Below are 22,762 nucleotides of genomic sequence, written 5' to 3'. Positions count from 1 at the left end.
ATCGGAAACCTTGTTATTCCATTCACACCACCACCATCTACTGCAATCTGACTACTTCTGTGTACCACCTATACTTGGTTAACACAGTCAAAGAGTAAGACTGGGCATGATGGGAGCTCAAAAAGTTCTACTACAATTTCATATATGCCTATTTACTGAAAACTGCGGAAAAATATAAAATAAAAATATCAGCACTAAATATTGCCATTTCGATATCGATATATTGAGGGAAAAAAATATTGCCAACACATATCTATATTTTTTGGAAAAAATATTGATATGTCAATATATTATCAACAGTGCTACAGTCTATGCTGACCACTCAGCTGTGTAAGTGAACTTACTGACAACTTCCCTGTAAGACCTCTAAATTGTTTCAACGACTTCCTTTAATACTACTGAGTGGAGATGCCAAACATTCGAGCAGACCTTAAGACTGTGTCCATCAATCATTCTATATGCAGTCTCCTTTACAGGTGCATAAAGTTTACTCACAACTTCTCAATAAACTGTAGTCAGTCACTCATTTTTCCAACAACTGACAAGCAATTGTTCCATTTCATGTCATTTTGCAAAGTTTTATTTATTGGAAATGCAGTCATGCTGTGCAAAGGTTTACATTCACATTACTTGTCTTTGCTATAAGCTATGAAGGATTTCTGTCTATTCCTGCATTCGATAATATGGTATTTGGTTTGTGAAACGGATTTGTTACAACACACCTTGTGGTGAAAATTGTGTGTTGCCAGTCTCATCGCCATGTGCCACATTTCATGGTTAGTTTCCATCCAGGTCCTGTCTTGCATAGCAGACGTTGCATACAAGTCCTCTGGTATGTTGTTTCTCTTCTCCTGGAGATCTTGTAGAAGCTGTTTGAAATTGGCACTGGCTGGGAGTATGAGCTCGCATCATAGATCCTCTGTGAGGAAGTCTCCCTGGTAAGCTCGTACACTAGCCTCGATCTTGAGTTCTGCGAGACGCCTAAAATTCTCTTCACGTATGTAGCCTTTACTCGCTCCAATTCTTCAAGCTGTTTGTATGTGAGGTATTCTCCCACTGATACTAGGCCATACATCAGTACAGGCAGTACCTTTAGCCTAAACAGGTCTATAGCTGTGGTGATCAATAGTTGAGTGATGTTTCCGATTTCATTCACAGCTCTAGTGGCCACCACTGCTCTAGATCTTATACGTAGTCTGAAACTATTTCCTTTTGTTTGGATTGTGATGCCTAGATATTTGAAATTGTTAACCCTCTTGAGTGGTTTTCCATTGCACTTTATGTTCTCTGCTTCAGTGAGTCTTCCTCCTTTCCTGAACACTACCAACTGCGTCTTCTCTTCGTTTATCGTGATGGCGTTTCGTCCCGCCCATTCACTTAATGTGTTTAGCTCTACTTGTAGTTTGTCTATATCTGTCGCTGCGATGGCCGTGTCATCATCGTATATGTGACACCGTGCATGGGGATGTTAAACAGCATAGGGCTGAGTGGATCGCCTCGGAGGACGCCGTTCGTCTGTGGCAGCCAGTTAGATATGCCTATTCCATCACCAATCTGTATATGGTTTTCTGCCAGTATATTCGATATCAGGGCCATTGTACTCGTTCTTCCAATTAGTTCCTCCAGCTTGTCTATTAAAACTTTTCTGTTGACCAGGTCGATGGCTTTTGAGTAGTCAACAAAAACCACATATAGTTTTCCTTCAGGTCTCCCTATCACTGTTTAATTTGTTCCATCAGGTTTTCTACTGCCACGGTCGTTGACCATCCCCTCCTAAAACTGAACTGCTTCTCCGGTAGGAGGAGTTCGAGCTGCTCTGCCTGCCTTTTGGTAAGGATTTCCGCTAGGAGTTCCGGTGGCATAGATTCTAATGCTGTTCCTCTGTAAGCATTTGGGTTTCCTGTGTCTCCTTTTCCCTTATATAATAGTTTGATTTGTACTTTCTCCATTCGCCCAGTATGCTTCTAGTTGCAAAGTTAAGCCTAGATATTTAATGGATATGAGTGAGTTAATTTCTCATAATCAGTGGCAGTAAACTCTTGAGTTTTACTCATTAAAAACAAGCTGCCACCCATCGCAATGAACACGATTTCTGATCAAGTCATCCTGAACCCCTCTTCTGTCTTTCAATGAGACACTTTTCCATATGCCAAAGTGTCAATACCAAACAGTTTTACTGGGTCTGTTCCAAAAATTATTCTTTAAGGAAATTTATTGCTTTTTAAAATACAAACCCTTAAAAGTCTTCAAAGCTCATTTCTTCTGCACCTATGTATCGCTGCCACTGCTTCATCCACAAGTCCACACAGGCTTCCTAGACAGTGCCATTGGCAATATCCTTAGGGCAGCGTGACAAAATTCCCATCCCCCACCCGAGATTCAGGATCATACCTGAAAAGCCACGCCTTGTCACCTGTCACTACTCCGGAGGAAGAGGAAGAAGAAGAAGAAGAAGAAGAAGAAGAAGAAGAAGAAGAGGACAGGGTCACTTTCCCAGCATTTCAACAACTAACGATACTGCAGGTACATGGCAAGTAACTGTGTTCAGTGCAGTCAACAATGTTATCAAAAGCATAGACTGTTACTCACAGTAAAGATGACATGTTGAGTTGAAGATAGGCATCATGAAGAGACTGCCTTTTCATCATGCACATCTGCAACCCATCGTGTCATCTTTACGATGAGTAGCAATCTATCCTTTTCATACTGTTGTAGATAAACTTTCCACTGTTTCAGTGTTCAGTTTAAGTCAGCTCAAAAAATAATAGAGTTCTGAAATCAGGATTCAGTATTTACAGGTGCAGATCACTATTTTCTTCTCAAAACACCAGAGTAATTAAGCTACCAATATAACATAAACAGCAGTCATTTAACAGTAATTAAGCTACCAATATAACATAAACAGCAGTCATTTAACACCATTTGAACAGCAACTTTTTTTTTTTTTCAAAGCAGCAGCTTTCTCTCTAATTTACTGGCTTACATTTATCTGGAATAGTCACAAATGGTATTAAGCCATATGGTGGTTTGTTGTTAATGCAACATGAAGTTCAAGTTTCTATGAATTTCTTGTCTTCTGGTAACGCATACCTTCACATTCGTTCTGTCTTACTGAGCACTCTCCCTGGTTGTGACTGGATCATTGGACCACAAAGAATGAATAAAAACATATCTGAGAAACCATTCCTTACATTTGGACCTATGTCAATTGTCTACACTGTGTATGCTTTCCAGAAATCTAGGCATAGAGAATTACCAATCTGCCTTTGTACATAGTACAAAGTACATACTGTGTGAAAAGAACAAGCTCTCTCATACCAACAATTCCTTTAAAAGCTATGCTGATTTATGGACAGAAGCTTTTCTCTTTAGGAAAATCATTGCATTAGAGCTTCAAGATGATAAGAGTGAAATGCAATGGACACTGTAAAAAATTGCCAACTGATTTTCCAGGAGATTGAGCTGCCATAACATATATAAGTGACTGTTTCTTTTTATTTCTCCATCTCAACTGTCCTACAAACATTGTCGATTTTGGCTGCAAGGTTCAGCCTTTGTGTAACACAGAAAAGAATGAGGTATTCAACTGCAAAAATATGCAAGGTATGCAAAGAGTTTGTGTGTGTGTGTGTGTGTGTGTGTGTGTGTGTGTGTGTGTGTGAGAGAGAGAGAGAGAGCGCGGGGGGGGGGGGGGGGGGGGGGGGGCAGAACAAATGTCACAATCATTATGAAGGGATGCTGACTCCATTTTTTTCAATCATTACGAAGGGATGCCAACTCAATATTCCCGGCAAGCAAATGGCAAATTGCGGAACTATAAATGGAAGGCATATATTGTCATCAGGGTCCTGATGTTAGCTGTCAGTGTGAATGGTGTTTCTTATACACTGAAACCGTCAGTGTCAAGCAGATATTTCCTCCTGCAAAGTTGCTGCAAATGCTGTGCCATCCTGAAGTTGCACTTCATCCTTCAGTACGACTCACCAAAGACAAATAAAAATAAAAGTAGCTCACAATATCAGAGCTTTTACCTACTACACCTAATTTTACAGTTTTAATTTGCGAGTATATTTCATCAGTAGGAGGACCTAAGGAAACATGCCACTCATCTGGCACAGTATGCATCAGTATGTATCACCAACCACACACACTTTGCTTCAGTGATGGAGCATAGCTGGAAGATACCTGGGACTGAATTGTGACACATAATAACTCCAAATTCAAAAGTTCAGTTTGTAATAAGAAAGAAAAGCGACTGAATCGGTATATGAGTAATTGTTTGAGAAGGAAACCAATATTTTCCACTGAACCTAACTGAGGAGTAATTTATGTTGAGTTGATGTAGTCATTGAAAAAAACAACCAATTCAAATCACCAATGCTTATGTTCTACTTTCCGAATAATTTTGGATGAAACTGTTGTTGTTAAAAAGAAGTACTGTGAGCAAATGATACTAACAAATATTGAGTTGCTGCACTAATCTCACACTGACACAGTTTAATGCAAAAGATGTGTCACAGAGCTCTATCAGGACGGGGGGAGGGGTTAAGACATAGTTGTGCCACTTAAGTCACTATCAGTCAATCGAGCACAGGTACTCTTTGTTATCAATAAAACTGAGTACTTTTGTTATCAATAAAACAGAACATTCTGATGTTATTCAGACACCCAACAGGAGGGCAGACAAGAGGTGGTGTTAGTGAACACAAGGCACTAACACTGATGCAAATGTGTCAAGTCACATGCTGTGCAAACTATGTTTGAAAACCTCTATGTAACTGCATGGCATATCTGCAAAAGCATTATTCTGATGCAAGATAATAGCCAGTAGCATTTCACAGCCATTCATAACAAGAACTGAAGAGCGGGAATGGAAAAGGTTGAAAGAGCCACTTTTTCAAAAAAAAAAAAAAAAAAGAAAAGAAAAAAAAAGAAAAAAAAATGTTTTTTCAAAACGGTTTTGTTCTCAGTACACTGTTGCTCATCCTTAGACTTTATCCAGAAGCCAAACCACGGAGAAAGTCACTTGAACATTCATTAGTAGATCGTGCATGATCTCTGGGCCAAGTTGTGCTTCCTCTGGAGATCCAAAATTTAGAAGAAATGAGAAGTGGTTTTTGTTGACTACAGTTTGATTCGTTAAAAACCTAATGCTGTATTTCAACACAAATAAAATGCTGTTTTGTCAAAAACTGACATTTTTGAGACTGTTGCTGTGTATGAAATAGAAGTTGATTGTTGTAAATAAGAAAATAGCAACTAACCACTGTTAATAATGATAATTATTTAAGCAAAAAAGGACTGTTACCAGTTTTTTCAAATGCCTTTTCACGTTTATATTACATTTGATGTTGTTTACATTAGTTGTTGCATAAAAAAGCTAACAAAGAATGCAAACAATAACAAATGTGAACAGCTGTCGGAAGATGAACCTTTCAACCTGAAAACTGTAATGGCGCTATTTTTGGGAAAAAAAGGCATTATTAACAGTGGCTGGCTGCTGTTTTCTTCCCTGCAAGAATCAACTTGTATCAGCCTTCTTTAAAATCAGTCAATTTCCTGGCATGGCACTTAACACATTCTTAATGAAGTATTAAATTTACTAATTTGTCTCACTATTTTTTGCAGTGATGCAGTGAGCAGCATAATTATGCAGTATCTGATTATCTTCTTAATTTTTTGGATACAAATCATTTACATACAAATAGATACACATTATTCTTTCATTCTCCTGATAAATATCAGATTTTTTACACGAAACAGTTTCGTAACACTTTATACAGGATTAATCTGGGTGCCAGTAATATTCCCCTTATTGTGACCATATTCAATCTCTCTCCAAACAGTGCATCCTTGTGGATGACGAAAAAAGAATTACCAGATGGTCAGCATAACAGACTGTACAGTAAATTCCAACAGCATGGGTACAAAAAAAGTGGTTTGATGCTCTAACACACATCTCCAAGATTGATGCGATTATGTAAAACTGTCCAAAATGAAACTCTCTTCCCCCCCCCCCCCCTCCACCAAAAAGAACCCTCCCCCCATGCACCATATTATTTCTCCCATCCAGGTAAGTACAAACAGCTTCTGTGGAAGAAAGGGAAATTAAAGTTAAGCATCACTCCGACAAAGGCCATTAGAGATACAAGACTAACTCAGCGGTTAAGGTATAAGAATACTGGGGAAGAAGAAGCTATACGTAATGAAAGTTTGAAACCATAAATCAGGCCATGAAGTGTGTCTGGCTAGATCAGTCAACAAGAACATTACTCATGGAAAGCAAGGGTGTAAATGTGATTAAGTCTAATTTCTTTTTAACCTGTCTGGAAAGTTAATGTAGGAGGTGGACATATCAGGACGAACCTCATACTGTGTAAACTCTCCCTCCCCTCCATTTCTTCCCACGGAGAGAAGCTGTAGGCAATGTGAGTCGTAAAAGTACGTTCTGAATAATGACATGACGTGTTCTATTAATGCGGATCTCGGAAAAAAGTGTCCTACAGCAAAGATAAAAAATTTTAAATGTGTGATGGACATGGTCCACACCTCATAATTTTATAGTGCATAAGGAAATTGTGAGTCAGTAAACAACTGCATCATCTGCACCAAATTTCAAATGTATTACAATATCACAAATGACAATTATGGACTAGCATTCATGGTGTACAGCAGTTCCTGTTGCCAATGAACAATTATGGCTGATTTGTGCTTCCTGTGGACCATAAATATTCTCTAAAGACCAGATGCCAGATCATTTTTCATGGTGGAAATAAATCCTTAACAATTCAAAAATAAAGAGCTTTATACATGAGTCAGTCCCCTTCCATCTCCCGTGAATCACATTAGACACATCTCGCCCTGATATGGAACATTTCACTAGGGTCACAATTTTCTTTGTGAAAATATAGATACATGCAAGTCATTTACTTAACTGGATTTGGTTTTGTTTTAATCTTAATTTAAAGTTAAATTTGCTATCCGTTAATACAACCATATCACACTGTCAATTCAGACATCAATCTGTGAATCGGAAGGAGATGTTAAGAAAAATTTTGTTGTCATTGTTGTTGAAACTTACTTTATCTGCCAGCAATTTCAATTCAGAACGAAAGTGGTCAAATACTTTTCTGACAGCTAACTTTACATTTCTGTGCAACAGTAAGGTTAAGCTGTGGCTAGTAGAGGTTAGTTTTGTTCTTAGTGTTATATTCATGAATGCCTCTATTATTACCAAATAGTGTCCGATTCTTCACAACAATCATTTTAAACAGTTGCAAACATGAAGTTTGAGAATTGACACCAGATTTTATCCCTTCAAAATGTTTCTGTGCAACGAATGTTTTGTATCTGTGTGTGCAACTCCTTCACAAAATTATTCTGTACAAGTACAAAGAAGGAAGGAAGGAAGCCAAGTTTCTGATGCTGTATTCACCAAATGTTCCTGAAGTCAAGCATTCATGAAGGTCTATAGTACGAGAATGAATCAAATATAAATGAGACCTTTTTTTAATATTTTTAATTGGCAATAAAAGCACACACACGGGTAATTTTTCTAAATATACCAACTCTCCTTCCAAAACAAATTTTTTCCACTGGATAGGTGACTTACATCCCGCTTCGTAGAATGAAGTCGATTCTGTATGCAGCCAACAGTGCATACAGGCTTCAATCCACCATGATGAACCTTTGGACCACTCAAGGAAGCTATGACAGATCACAGGCACAACAGTTGCCAGCAAATTGGTCTGGGGTCAAGACATAGAGTTCAAGTGTTTCCCACACAAGTTGTCCCATTTTTGTTTTATTAGGGCTGCTTTGTGGGGCCATGTGTAGTCTGGCAGAAGAATCACTTCTCTCACTGATAAGTTGTTTTTGGAGATATGCCTATTTAACCTCACTCAAACCATCACAGTAATATGCAGCATTTATTGTCAGATGCCTGTGCAAAATATCGAAATGTGACAAGCCACGCCACTTGGGGGAGGGGGGGGGGGGGGGGGGGGGGGGGGGCATTTGCCCTGACCTTGCCGGCTGACAGCTACGACTTCACTTTCAATGATCCATGCTACCCCTCCTTTCTCCATTATCTGCTTGCTTATTTTGATTCAAGGTGATGTAATGATGGACCCATGCTCCATCACAGGCGATAATGTGAGTCAGAGATGAGTCACCCTCCTCCTGAAATCTAGCCAACAGTTTTTACAACACCTGCAAATTGTTCAATTTCTAATGAGTTGCCAAAAGGTGAGGAAACCATCCTGAAGCCTAGCTCATCTAAGATAACGACAAATGTGCTGCCTTAACTTATTCCAACCTTACCTGCAATCTCAGCAACCATCAAAATACCTCTCACCCTCAAGAAGCTGCTGAAACATGGTGAATGTTGCTGCTGTTGGTGGAGGAGTGTATGAATGCAGCCCTCATTCTGAATGTGCTCGTGAACGTCCACGAACTGCTCGGGCCAAGCAAATACTGAACATCCTCAAACTCTGTCTCCCTTGGCTGTTCAATCTCCTGAGGATTTCGCCTGCTTTTACACTTTCCAGAGCAAAAAACTTGACAATAATGTGTTTCACAATCAGAGACCGGTATTTCCAATTCGAGTTATAATAAATATGCATGCCCAGGACTTTTAAACAATCAAGTTTCAAGTATTTCCTTTCCCTCGTGCAGAATTGTTATTAACTATATCTTCCACTCTGCAGAATTGAGTATGATGTGGTTTTCCTAGATTAAGTGACAGGCTATTTACCGAGAAGCAATCAGTGATGATTCTGAATACTTCATTTGTTGCTGATTCTGTGATTGTAGGTTTTGTTTGTCTTCTTTATGACGTATGTCACGATTTAGTGTTATAGGTTGCTATGTGAAACAAAACAAGACTGGAAAGACTCAGATGTTAAAACTACCATATTTACCCAGGATAGAGGTTCAAGCTGGTACATTCACCATAATATACATAAATCACTTGGTAGACAACCTAGGTATACATGTCCAAAATTGTTAACAGATCACAGTGCTCTGTACAGAAGGACTGTATCATTGGCATACTGTTATTAAATGCAGATGTATCTGCAAATGGTCAGTTCCTGGTGCCGTCTGTCAATGGAACTGTAAGTTATGTGCATTAAGAAGTTAAATATCTCTGTACTGTCTGATTACACCATAAAGGATAAATTGATCAAACCAGTCACATAAATGAAACACTTACAAGTATTAATCTGCAGGTATTTATGGCACACCTGACACATAGGTTACTGAAGCTTCTGAAAAAGACTGTCAGATGTATTGCAAACCTGCCCCCAAGACAAATGTGCAGAAATAAATTCAATGAACTTATCATCATGACTTAACCACTCGCGACATATTTCTGCAGCAAATTAACAACTGAAAAAATGTACTGTTCAGTTATATAGTCACATGCAATACAAGAAACAAAGATGATTATTAGCTATGTAATAAATGCCTTGAATTAACTAAAAAGGATCCCTCAGTTGTTGAGAACATTTCAAACAATGAACTAGCACACAGGATAAAATGCACAGAAAACACATTCACATTCAGAACAAAATTTTTGATGTTACTTAATGTCACCTTCTCTCTATAGCTTAAAAGAATACCTCACAGAAGCTGGAAAATAGAGACTATCTTCTTCAAACAAGAAATTCTTAAGATGTTTGTCTATACATGAAGCAGGAATCATATACACTAAATTTGCGTTCTTTTCCTTTATACAAGAATGGTCTTGTTGCCGCTTGCTCTGTTTTGTTTGTCCCAGGTAACATGGACACACAGGACACTATAGAAGTGAAACTTTTTAATCAAAATGGATAATTCAACTAAGAAAACTAACAATTATGAGACAAGAGCTGCTACCCAGTATTTAGCTTCCAGAATTGAAACACTGTTTACTGCCAACAGACACACATCAAAGTAAGAAATCCTATTGCTCTCTCCTATCTGAGGATGATCGATGCACTAAGCCTACAATAACTTACATTAATGAAGGACTTTGCTGAGAACCTAAGAAAATTCTGGTCCTACATAAAATCACTAAGCAGATTGAAGGCTTCTATCCAGTCACTCATTGACCAGTCTGCTGTGGCTATAGAACGCAGTAAAACAAAAGCCAAAGTCATAAACTGCATGTCTGAAAAATCATTCACAAAGGAGGACTGAACAGACTTGCTATCATTTGACCACCAGATAGACTCTTGTAAGGACGACATAGAAACAGGCATCCCTGGTGTTGATAAGCAATAGAAACAGTTGAACATAAATAAGTTACCAGGTCCAGACATAAGACCAATTTGTTTTCACAGAATAACCTTAACCTAGTATGCTGCAGAATTCTTGAACACATTCTAAGTTCGAATATATTAAACTTCCTTGTGACTGAAAACTACTGTCCGCAAACCAGTATGGATTTACAAAGCATTGTGTGCATGAAAATCAGCTTGCTCTTTTCTCACACAATATCCTGCAAACCATGAAGCGCAACAGGCAGATTCCTTATTCCTAGATTTCCAGAAAGTGTTTGACACAGTGCCCCAGTACGGACTGTTAGCGAAGGTCCAAGTGTATGGACCCCAGACATGTCAGTGGATCAAAGACTTTTTAAGTAACTGAAATCAGTATGTTGCCGTTGACAGTGAATGTTTATCACAGACAATGGTGGTGTCAGGAGTGTCCCAGGGAAGTGCTCCTGTCTCTATAAATATAAATGATCTCATGGATAGGAGAGCACAATCTGCAATTGTTCACTGATGACTCTGTAGTATAAGGGAAATTACTGTCATTGAATGGCTGGAGAAGGGCACAGGATAACTTAGACAAAATTTGCATTAGGGGTGATGAACTGCAATTTGCTCCCAATGTACAAAAATGTAAGTTAATGCAGATGAATAGGAAAAACAATCCTGCAATGTTCAAATACAGTGTTAGAAGTGCACTGATTGATGTTGGTTAAATATACAGGTGTAGTGCTGCAATCAATATGAAATGGAACAAGCAGGTAAGGGCGGTAGTAGGGAAGGCGAATGGTTGACTTAGGTTTATTCGGAGAGCTATACTTCGGAGCAATTCAAAAGCATGCATCTGGATTTGTTACCTGTACATTCGATCATCACATGAGTGTTGCGGAAATGCTTTGTGAACTCACATGGGAATCCCTGGAGGGAATACAATTGTTTTTGTTTTGTTTCATTTTAGGGAGCAAAAACAACTAGGGTCATATGTGCCCATTTCAGAACCATAGAACATGAAGACAAAAAAAGGAATTAAAAATGACAACACATTAAGCCCAATCGATGGAAGGAAGGACAGCTAAAAACAGATACTTGGAGACAGGTTCATAAAATACAGCATAGAGAAACGGAGGTCCTGAACTAAAGATTAAATGTCCTACGTTATGATGGATAAAAAGTAAAATGCGGTCAACAGCCTGCGTGTCATTCGCTAAAACAGCTGATAACTCACACGGCAAACATCAATGAGAACGTAAGTGGTTAAAAAAGGGCATTCCATAAGGAAATGACGAACCGTCAAAGGTCGAGTGCAATGAGCACAAAGTGGTGGGGGAGCACCACTTAACAAATGGTGATGGCTAAAAGACAATGCCCAATATGCAACCTAGCTAAAATGATCTCATGGCGAGAGAGCCGAGGGGAGGTAGTCCAAGTTGGTAGGAGAGGCGGAGAGGCTTAACAACACGAAGCTTGTTCCCATAAAGAGAGGACCAGTGGTGATGCCCAAGTGACATCACATGCTGGCAAATGAAGGCCAAGATGAACACGGACCACCACATGAAGCAAAGGTGGTGAAGGGTTCACACCCACTGAGAAAGTGGCAGATAGCATGAAGTTAAGCTACCGGAGCAAGAACCGAAAGCAAACTTCAGGAGGTAACATACTGGCAATCAAAGGAGTCATAGACGAAGGAGGCATAGGATGGGTAGCCATGCATGGTGGAAAAATGGCATGTGTACCTGCTGAGGAGGAAATCGCAGTGGTATGACTGCAGTAGTTCAGCAGTCTCTGCAAAGAGACACTCAACCGGGCTAGTGTAAAAGGCAGCAGTGGCTAAATGGATGCCAAGATGGTGGATAGTATTAAAACAGTGTAAGAGGGACAGACTCGCAGATGCATAAACTAAATACCAATAGTCTAGTTTTGAACGGGCAAAGGAACGGTTCAAATGGAGGATGGTAGTCCTACCTGATCCCCACGAAGTACCGCTGGCATGCAGGACATTGAGGAACAGCGCACAGTGGGTGGCCAGGCAAGATATGTGGGAGAACAATGAAAGTTTCCTATCGAGAATGAGCCCCAGAAATTTCGTGATTACGACAAACAGAAGAGCAACAGACCCAAGATATAAAGACATTGGACGAAACCAACTGTGCTGTCACAAATTCAACAAACAGTTTTGTCAGTGGAAAAGCGAAAGCCATTGTCGATGCTTCATGAGTAAAGACGACTGAGGTATCACTGAGGACGCCACTTGAGGAGACAAGTCCATGGAGAACTGCAAAAGATCCTAAAATCGTCAATGAAAAGGGAGCCGGAGATGCCCAGTGGGAGACAGGCCATTATAGGGCCAACAGAGATAGCAAAGAGGACAATGCACAGGAATGAACCCTAAGGCACACTGCTTTCTTGGATTAAGGTGTCCAACAAGGCAGAACCCACACATACCTTGAAAACTCGCTCTTTTAAAAATTCTACATCTACATCTACATTATTACTCTGCAATTCACATTTAAGTGCTTGGCAGAGGGTTCATCAAACCACAATCATACTATCTCCCTACCATTCCATCCCCGAACAGTGTGCGCGGGAAAAATGAACACCTAAACCTTTCTGTTCGAGCTCTGATTTCTCTTATTTTATTTTGATGATCATTCCTACCTATGTAGGTTGGGCTCAACAAAATATTTTCGCATTTGGAAGAGAAAGTTGGTGACTGAAAATTTCGTAAATAGATCTCGCCGCGAGAAAAAACGTATTTGCTTTAATGACTTCCATCCCAACTCGTGTATCATATCTGCCACACTCCCTCCCCTATTACGTGATAATACAAAACGAGCTGCCCTTTTTTTGCACCCTTTCGATGTCCTCCATCACCGCGCAGCAATATTCTAACAGAGGTCGATCGAGTGTAGTGTAAGATGTCTCTTTAGTGGACTTAATGCATCTTCTAAGTGTCCTGCCAATGAAACACAACCTTTGGCTCGCCTTCCCCACAATATTATCTATGTGGTCTTTCCAACTGAAGTTGTTCGTAATTTTTTACACCCAGGTACTTAGTTGAATTGACAGCCTTGACAATTGTACTATTTATCGAGTAATCGAATTCCAACGGATTTCTTTTGGAACTCGTGTGGATCACCTCACACTTTTCGTTATTTAGCGTCAACTGCCACCTGCCACATCATACAGCAATCTTTTCTAAATCGCTTTGCAACTGATACTGGTCTTCCTGAAGGAAACGAGGTTTGCAGCCATGGAAGCCCCACATGCAGAGAGTACGGAGGACATCAGCCTTCCAGCAGGTGTCGCAGTCTTTCTCCAAATCGAAAAACATGGCCACAGTCTGGTATTTCCACAGAAAACCATTCATGACATGGGTTGAAAAAGTGACAAGATGGTCAACTGCAGAACAGCGTGCTCGAAATCTGCACTGTGCAGTGGTCGGTAAATTGCAAGACTCTAGCCACAATATCAGCTGGGCTTTAAGCATATATTCCATAACCTTGCTAACAAAGCTGGTGAGAGAAATGGGGTGATAACTAGAAGGAAGGTGTTTGTCCTCACTGGACTTAGGAACGAGTAGGACAGTTGCTTCCCACCAGCATCTGGGAAATGTGCCCTCTGCCCAGATACATTTGTATGCATGAAGGAGAGAGTGCTTGCTCATGTGAGAAAGGTTCTGCAACATCTGAATGTTATCATCGTACAGCTCTGGGGCAGAGGATCAGGATGAAGTGAGAGCACAATCTAGCTCCCTCATAGTAAAGATGGCATTGCAGCACTCACAATTCTGGAAGAGAAGAGTATTGCATGAGCATCCTCTATTCAATGCCAATGGAGGAAGGCAGCGCAATAGTGTGTGGGGCTCGAAATCTCGGGAAAATTGCGGCCCATGATGTTGGAGATAGCAATAGGGTCCAATATGACATTGTCCGCTACTGTCAGGACGGAACTTGTGAAATGGACCCAGAGAGCCGTCAGAGATTGGCCCACACAATGGAAGAGGGAGTGAAAGTGTTAAAAGAACTAGTAAAGGAAATCCAGCTAGCTTTTTTGCTATCCCGAAGAACACGATGACACTGTGCGTGCAACTGTTATAATAAACGCAGTTTGCCATCGTAGAGGGAAGACAATGTTCTTTGTGTGAAACGTTACAGAGGAAATTCACAGAATAGACAATTTCAGCTGACTATACAATGATTCTGCTCGTGAATGTACATTTTGCATAAGGAACATAAGGACAAGATAAGAGAAATTAGGGCTCATATGGAGACACGCATATAGTCATTTCTCCCTCACTCAGTCTGCAACTGGAATAGGAAAGGATATTACCAGTAGTGGTACAAGGTACTGTCTCCACTCCATTTGTGGGTGTAATGGGGAAGAAAATTACTAGTAGTGGTGCAAGGTATCATACACCATACAGTGATCTGCAGAGTATGTATGCAGATGTAGATAACCTCCAATATTTGTGGGTATGTTATTCAATCTCTAGCTCTTAATTCAGTTTGCACAAATATCATAGAGAAAATGGTATATAACTGACAAATGTTGTTCAATGGAAGTAAGGTTTGCGGTGCCAACTGAAATATGAATAATTTGCAAAGCTAATGAATGCAGAATTGTATACTCAGCCACCATCACATGCACTGAATACAAGATTATATGACATGATTTACAGAGCTGGAACTGTGATGAGAAGAAATTATTGTTTTTCACTTGTTACCTCACAACATTGCACTCTTCTAATGGAAAACACCAGAAGTTTGACCCAGGACGTCATCAATGTGGTGGACAGTGCCATTTCACCCTTACGTAATAAAATAAGGTGACCATGATGCCGCACATTAAAGATGTGAGCAGAGCGAGGAAAAAAAAAAAAAAATTCTATTACACAAAATATAATCAAAATCTTTTAAACAGGACATGAAACCAACCAGACAGCCACGAGAATTAGGGGGTTTTGGATGGGGTCAAATAAAATAAATGATGTTCATAATATAAATTACATTCCCAAACAAAAACGTCACAAAAATCGAGCAAGCCAACATTGTACAAAATCCATAGAACTGGTATCGCCAACTTCAAATAAACTTAATAGAGTAACTGAGCTCTGCAATACCATGACACAAATAAATCCGCAAAATCCTGGAATCTGAAGTTTCACTCGACATGCAGATGAAACAATGTCCACAGTACCACGAAACAATAACTCACTCTGTAACTGGTATTGGAAATTTCACTTGACCTATACAGCTAGAAGTAGTCCATGAAACAACTCACTCCAAAAGCTAGTATTGAAAACTTCATTTGACCTATAAAGCCAGAATAAATTGCACAGTATGTGAAGGTTGAATGAAAAGTAATGCCTCCACCTTCATTAACTGGGTTTGGGTGGGGATGTTTTAATAAACCAAATGCACAAATAATCTATAGAATGTGATCTTTAATGACCAATATTCACTTTTCCAAATAATCACCAGCCAATTGGATACATTTCTGCCACCGATGAACAAGTTTTCTGAAGCTGTCACGGAAGAAGTCAACACACTGTTTCCGCAACCAAGGTCTCACCGTTCTCTCGACGTCTTCATCAGAAGCATAATGTTGTCCCCGCAGATCATCTTTCAATATCGGGAACAGATGGAAGTCAGATGGTGCTAAATCTGGACTGTATGGAGGATGCCGTATGGTGGTGAGATTCAGTCTCTGAAGTTCTGCTGTGGTGGCACGTGAAGTGTGTGGTTTGGCATTGTCATACTGCAGGAAAACATTTCCCTTTTTCTTTCAGATCCTTGTTAGATGCCGTTTCAGAGTTCGCAGTGCTGCGATTTAACGATCTGAATTTATTGTTGCGGCAATGACCAAGGAAATCAACATGGATAACACCATCTGTGTCCCGGAACACCATGGCCATGATTTTTCCAGCTGAGGGCTGCGTCTCGAATTTGTTTTTCTGGGCGAGTCTGTGTGTCGATGTTCCATAGACTGACATTTCGTCTCCGGATCATAACGGTGAACCCACATTTCGTCGCCTATCACAATTGAATGGAGAAGGCATCACCTTCATACTCGTAACGTGAGAGGAGTTCCTGACAAATTTCAGCTCGGTGTGCTTTCATTTCAGGAGTCAGCATCCAGTGTACCCATCGTGCACAGATCTTCCAATAGCCAAGCAAAGTAATAATGTGACCCACATGTTCTTGTGAAATGCCAATTGTGTTGAATCTATCTGTCAACATTTTGCTCATGAAACTTGGTGGTTGCCGTCACAGGCCATCCAACTGTTTGTCATGCAGGTCAGATGTTCCCACCTCTACATCTTTAAATTTACTCGCCCAACAACGCACAGTACTCACATCCAACTGCTTTCATTCTCTGATGACTCTCCTTTGGGGTGACACCTTCTGCTGTCAAGAATTCAATGACTGCACGTTGCTTAAATCGCACTGACCGACCGCCTGCACAGGGTTCCATACACAGTAACAATACAACCGTTCAATGCTAAGGCTTCCCGCCAACTGGAGCTGTAGGGAAGAGGCTACAGAACAACCCAGTACCTTCCGCATACGAATGCTGCCAACTGTTGAAGAGTTACAAAGATGGAGGCGTTATTTTTCAGGCAGCTTTGCTAGATGACGCACACAGTGGTGAATGTCAACAGTTCACTACAGTTTCAGTTTGGAAACATGTCTGCTAATGTCTTAATGGGAGTTATTAAGATAATACCATGAGGAAAGCCTCTATCAGACGAAGAGCAAGCAAGTATGAAAGTGTACAAAGAAATGGATATGTCTAATCACCAGATTGCTACGAAATTGTGGTGTTGGAGTTGTGTTATTGATAATTTTGTTAGACGGGGTGCACAGTATGGTAAAAAAGGCAAATATGACTGGGCATAAAATTGTCAGCATCAGATATGCGTCTGGTTCTACGAAGAGCAAAAGTCAATGGCTTGTGTTCCTCTCAAATCATGGCTGATTTGCAGTTATTGGTCACTTCCAGCTACATTAGGCAAATCCAAGCATTCAAGAAATGGCTCTATATCTTTAAACAAAATGCATAACAAGGCAGAAGAACATATGTCATGGACCGTAGAAGGGAACAAAGCAATTTTCATTGATAAGAAGTTTGTTTTGGATGGGCCAGATTGTTTCCAGTATTACTAGCATGACATCCACACAGAAAAAAACGGTTGGACGAGTAGAAATTTTAGCTGTGGAGGCATTATGATCTGGGCAGCATTTTGTGTTAAAGATACATCCAACATCACGGCTACAACACAAAATGAAGTCTGATGATTATACAGGAATGCAGGAAATTCAATTTATCCATATGTATGAGGAATCTGACAATGATAATCTACTATTCCAACACAATAATGCTGAAGTTCACAGGAATGCCAAAACTAATTTGTGGTTCCAAGATACATATAAAAAAAAAAAAATCTACTCTTGAGCTGGCCATCGAGAACTCAGGATTTAAATCCTATGGAGAATACAATGGGAATCCTAGCACAACGTGTTTATCACAATGGACGACAGTCTGACACAGTGGCCAAGCTGAATACTGCAATTTGATTGGAGTGGACCTCAGTCTCGGAAGAAAAGATCACTGCCCTTATACAATCAATACCTAAAGCGTATTTTCACAGTTACTAATAAGAATTCAGGTTCAATGAAATATTAGGTCATAGGTGTGACCTATTTACTGTATACATTAGGTTATTCTGACAAGAATTCATAAGTGCCCTAATACCAACTTCCACCCCTAAGGTTTCTTTAAATTGGCTAATGGTAAAATGAGAACGTATTATGTTTTGCTTTGTTACTAACAATAATTGAGGTTCGATTAAATACTAGGTCATAGTAGTGATCCATTTACTGCATACATTAGGGTATTCTGACAAGCATTCATAAGTGCACTATCCACCCCCAAGATTGTCTTGTTTCTTTAAATTTGTTAATGGTAAAATGAAAATGTATTTTATTCGGCTTTCTTGTAAACTGTATGGGAACAATAAGGCAATCTCAAATACGTAAATAAACACACTTTCCCTACAAATAACTACCTGTCTTTTACAAATTTCCTCCATTGTATAAAAATGTTTCTAGAAACAAGTTCTGTTTGAAACAGAACTACAAAGTTTTCATCCCAGAAATGAAAAAGGATGACAGTGTTAAATTCTTCATATTACTGGTTACAGTGTTGTTATGAAAAGGAAAGTTGCCACACATCATCATATAGTGGAGATGCTGAGTTGCATATAAGCACAATGAAAGGACTGTCACAAATAAAGCTTTTGACCACTAGGGAGTTCGTCAACAGTACACACACACACACACACACACACACACACACACACACACACACACACACACACACACGACTGCAGTCTCAATCCACACACTGTGTGTGTGTGTGTGTGTGTGTGTATCATTTATTGTTGACAAAGGCCCTAATGCCTGAAAGCTGTATTTGGGACAGTCTTTTTGTTGTGCCTATATGCAACTCAGCATCTCCGCTATATGGTGAGCAGCAACCTTCCTGTCCATAATAATGTTCATTCCATCCTGGATTTTCCATTGTTGATTGGGTACAGGGTTAAGAATATTTATGGCTGAACATCTAACTCACCACACTATGGCTGAGTGAAGGGCAGAGAAAATCATCTCATACTGTATTTATAACTGACTATTAACAACAAACTCCACAAGGCAGCGAATGTACTGTGAAGTCATATCAGTATGCAAAACTATTCAAAGAGGATCTAGAGTTGACACCACATGTTATCTGTATTACACATTCCTGTGGAATAAACAATTTGTTCCTCAATTATGATGCATCCCATTATAGGGCACAAAACATAATGAATTAAAAACTGTTACATCTTAAAACACACTCACTTTCAACTTATTTTCCATTGCTGAACATATAACCTGCAACTGTTTTAATAACACTAAAAACAAAGGACAAATAAATGCTTAGTGCTGCACCTCCCAATTAAAACGATTTCTATTTAAAAAGACATCTTTTATCAACCACTGATCACAAAATGTCACTTCTCATAATTTCACAGGCGAAAACAGTGTAGTACAATTATTTAGTGTTTACAGTGTCAAAAATGTGATTTAACACATACATGCAACAAAGAATTTGGGTATATTATTTCCAATATGAAAATTATATTATATTAGGTTGCTCAATAACACATCCCGGGTGTGATACTGGTACTTCCAACCCCCTCCCCCACCCTAAATTTGGGTTGTCTTGACAGACTGATCTGCACTGTTGCCTGCGGTTTGGTTTAGGTTCAAAGTTCATAATCTGGTTGTAAGTTGCCAAAACCAACGAACGTGATTCCGAAATAAAGGTTGTCGTAACGGAGCGACATGCAACGTCGCCTAATGCCCACGTTCACATCATACTTAACGCACTTTTCATTAAAAAACCACATATCACAGTGAATTCAGAAAACTGTGTATCAGATAATGGGGACGTCTCCCACGAGTATTTTGATGGATACCATGCACACACAACCGCATACAAATTACGAAAATTCAGGTAGTCCACCACGCAACTTATGCCAACAACAGAAAAAAATTTTTTTCACAATGAAAGACGAAATCTCCAAACAAAAATGGTGTTCTAAAGTCAGCTCCGATCTAACCTTCACCAGGAATTACTGCATTCCGAAAATGTTTTCGGATTCATTCATAAACAACAGTTTGTAATGAATAACTGCTGCATTAAATAGTTACAAAAATGTATAACACTTTGAATACTTCGGTAAAATTAAACCGAGAAAAAGAAAGCCGACGGTCTGCTAAAGTATGGAACGAATTATATGTAACACTGAGCCAAGTAAACACAGCGAATTTCAACACTGTACATAACATGTTACAATATCAACAAAATTGGGCCAAACAGGGGGGTGTTTATGACAGCAGGAAACAGAAATGCTGAAAAACAATTTTAACACAGAATACATAAATACACATCAATATATGTAACCCACCATTCTCATTCAGTCGTACACAAATATTCTTACCTGTCAGTTTTTAAACTGCAGCGGTTACATATTTCCTTGTACCACCCTTGCTACGCTGTTACACTAAAGCACTATTTATCTAACAGAAACCGCACTCTTTAAGCAATAAACAATTCAAATCTGAACAGCGCACTTCATATAAATATACAACAGACATATAATCCAAAAACAGGCAGCGGCATTTTGGATCACTTTAGTCAAAGATCTTATGACCATCAGTACGCAAGTTTAGCGTGCACACAGATAATGATTTTCACTTCCGCATGCCTATTGTATGTTAAAAATGTAGGGCTATCGCAAGTAGTATCAATACAACAATCAAATTTTAGCCAAATAAACATTCCATATTACATTTAACTGTAAAACACAGAACAGGATAAGGTCAGGTGGTCACGATGGTGTCGTGTATAGAAGTTGTAGTCAATCGCGCCGTAAGTCAAGATTATTTAGTATCAGTAAAGTGCGTATTATGCAATAAACTCGCGTCAAGAGTCGTCTGTATACGCTCAGTTATGTATAAATGGTATCATTCGCATTGCTTCGCGAAAACAGATTGACACAATATATTGTGTGAGTGTGGGACGAAGTGCACCGGTTGTTTTGCCACGACTGAAAGGCGCAATTGTTAAAAACCATTCAAAAGCGAAGATCGTATAAAATATATTTCTTATTCAAGGCAACCGGTTTCAATAGTCTTAGCTGTCATCTTTAGATCTTGGACTTTTTTTTAAAAAAAATATGTTCATTTTAAGCTGAGCCTCAGTCGCAAGATATCAAGTGGATAAAGCTCTGACATATAACATGAGGCTCAGCGTAAAACGAACATATTTTATCACAAAAAAGTTTAAGACCTGAAAACGACAGCCAAGACTGTTGAAACCTATAGTCTTGAATAGAAGAAATATTTTTTGTGCTATATTGGCTTTTGAATGGTTTTAACAAAACAGATCGCTCTTCAATACTCTCACAATCACAAAATTCAGACGAAACGCTCAATACCACCTGTGAACTTAAAGTGCTGGAAGAATTTCAAGAACACTTGAAAACATCAAAAGAACACGTCATGCTGCTGGGATGTATGGTAAAATACTTGGAAACCACCACACCGAGATCGAACATCTAAATCTGCTTCAGACGCACTCAAGCTTTCTTCATAAAATAGAGCCCGAAATTTTTTTAGTCGACGAATCTAAAGCTATTGAGACATAAAAATCAAATCAAATACACCAATCTGGATAGCTAATAACAAAATGCTCAAAGCCCCAGCTAGGTCACAGTTAGTAGAACTCTACTGTCGTAAAAGAAAGATATACAACAGTTTATCAACGACACTGAAATCAAAAAAGAAATAATATTAACACAGTTCTGCTTGGTAAGAGTCACGGTAGGGGGATTACAGGAATGCTTAACTACCAGCAGGATGCAAATATTACCAGCATTGTGAAACTTGGAGCTGGATTGCAGAAATTCTCGAAACGACTGTAAAAACAAAGATCGTGAGTTCAAAATCAATGTCTCATGATTCTAGGTGGTGCAAATGATGTGTACGAAACGGAACTCAAAATTGTCACCACAGCTCTGAGAGACAGATTATGTAAAATAGATGGTCAAAAGGCGATTGTGATAGGCATACCACACAGGCATGACCTTATGGAATCTTCTGTTATAAACAAAGAGATCCAAAAGGCCAACATGACTTAAAGACGCTTCTGCCAGTCCAATCTAAATGCTTCTTTCTTCAGAATAGATGATCTGGAAAGAAAACACTTTATGGCACATGGCATGTATCTGAATAAAAGGGACAAATCATTACTCAGTCATAGAATTACCGTGATTCTGGGAAGTGTTCATCATAGAAATGAGAACTGTGACACTGTTGCACTGTCATCAGAATAAAAGGCATGAAATAGCATGCACAACTAAGGCCGTCATAGGCCTGCAAACTCCTTTTTTATGAGCTGATCCAGCAGACGAGGATACTGTCACTGGATTCCCATCTGCACTCACAGCAACAACAAAGGCAGTACAATACACTGAAACACCACCAACAGGAGAAGAGAATACTACTGTAAGTCTGTCTGCACTCACAGCTACATGAACAGCAACAACAGCATTAGAAGATGTAGGAAAACAACATATAGAAGAAGAGGACACAACTGCAAATGAAGTGTGTAGTGTAACAAGCACCATAATATGAAGAACTAAATGTTTAGCAGTATTTCATCAAAATATACAATCCATAAAGAATAAAGTTCAAGAACTAGAATTAGAACTTCAACAACTAGAATTAGAACTGCAAACACTAGATAGTACCATTGTATGTACAGTTGAACATTGGTGTTAGGAAAATGAAATTGTATGTTTTGCATTCACATCATATGACCTGGCCTGTTCCTGTAGGAGAATTTCCATGGAATGTGGGGGTTCAAGCATTAAAGGGGAAAAAGGTGTTACATTA

At 39.3% G+C, this 22,762-nt stretch overlaps 1 protein-coding gene across 1 annotated transcript in view; it reads right to left on the bottom strand.

The window, feature by feature from the left end:
* LOC124716743 (microtubule-associated protein futsch-like) overlaps window positions 1-20,473 on the bottom strand; it is a 281,674-nt gene extending 261,201 nt beyond the window's left edge. Inside the window, exon 1 of the mRNA XM_047243286.1 lies at window positions 20,305-20,473. The gene's annotated coding sequence lies outside the window, so the exon portion shown is untranslated. The remainder of the gene's footprint in view (window positions 1-20,304) is intronic.
* Window positions 20,474-22,762: the final 2,289 nt, after the last annotated feature.

Source organism: Schistocerca piceifrons, chromosome 9, assembly GCF_021461385.2.
Source record: "Schistocerca piceifrons isolate TAMUIC-IGC-003096 chromosome 9, iqSchPice1.1, whole genome shotgun sequence".
NCBI lineage: Eukaryota > Metazoa > Arthropoda > Insecta > Orthoptera > Acrididae > Schistocerca > Schistocerca piceifrons.
Note: the sequence above shows the minus strand (reverse complement) of the source record. Positions and strands in the feature narration are given on the sequence as shown.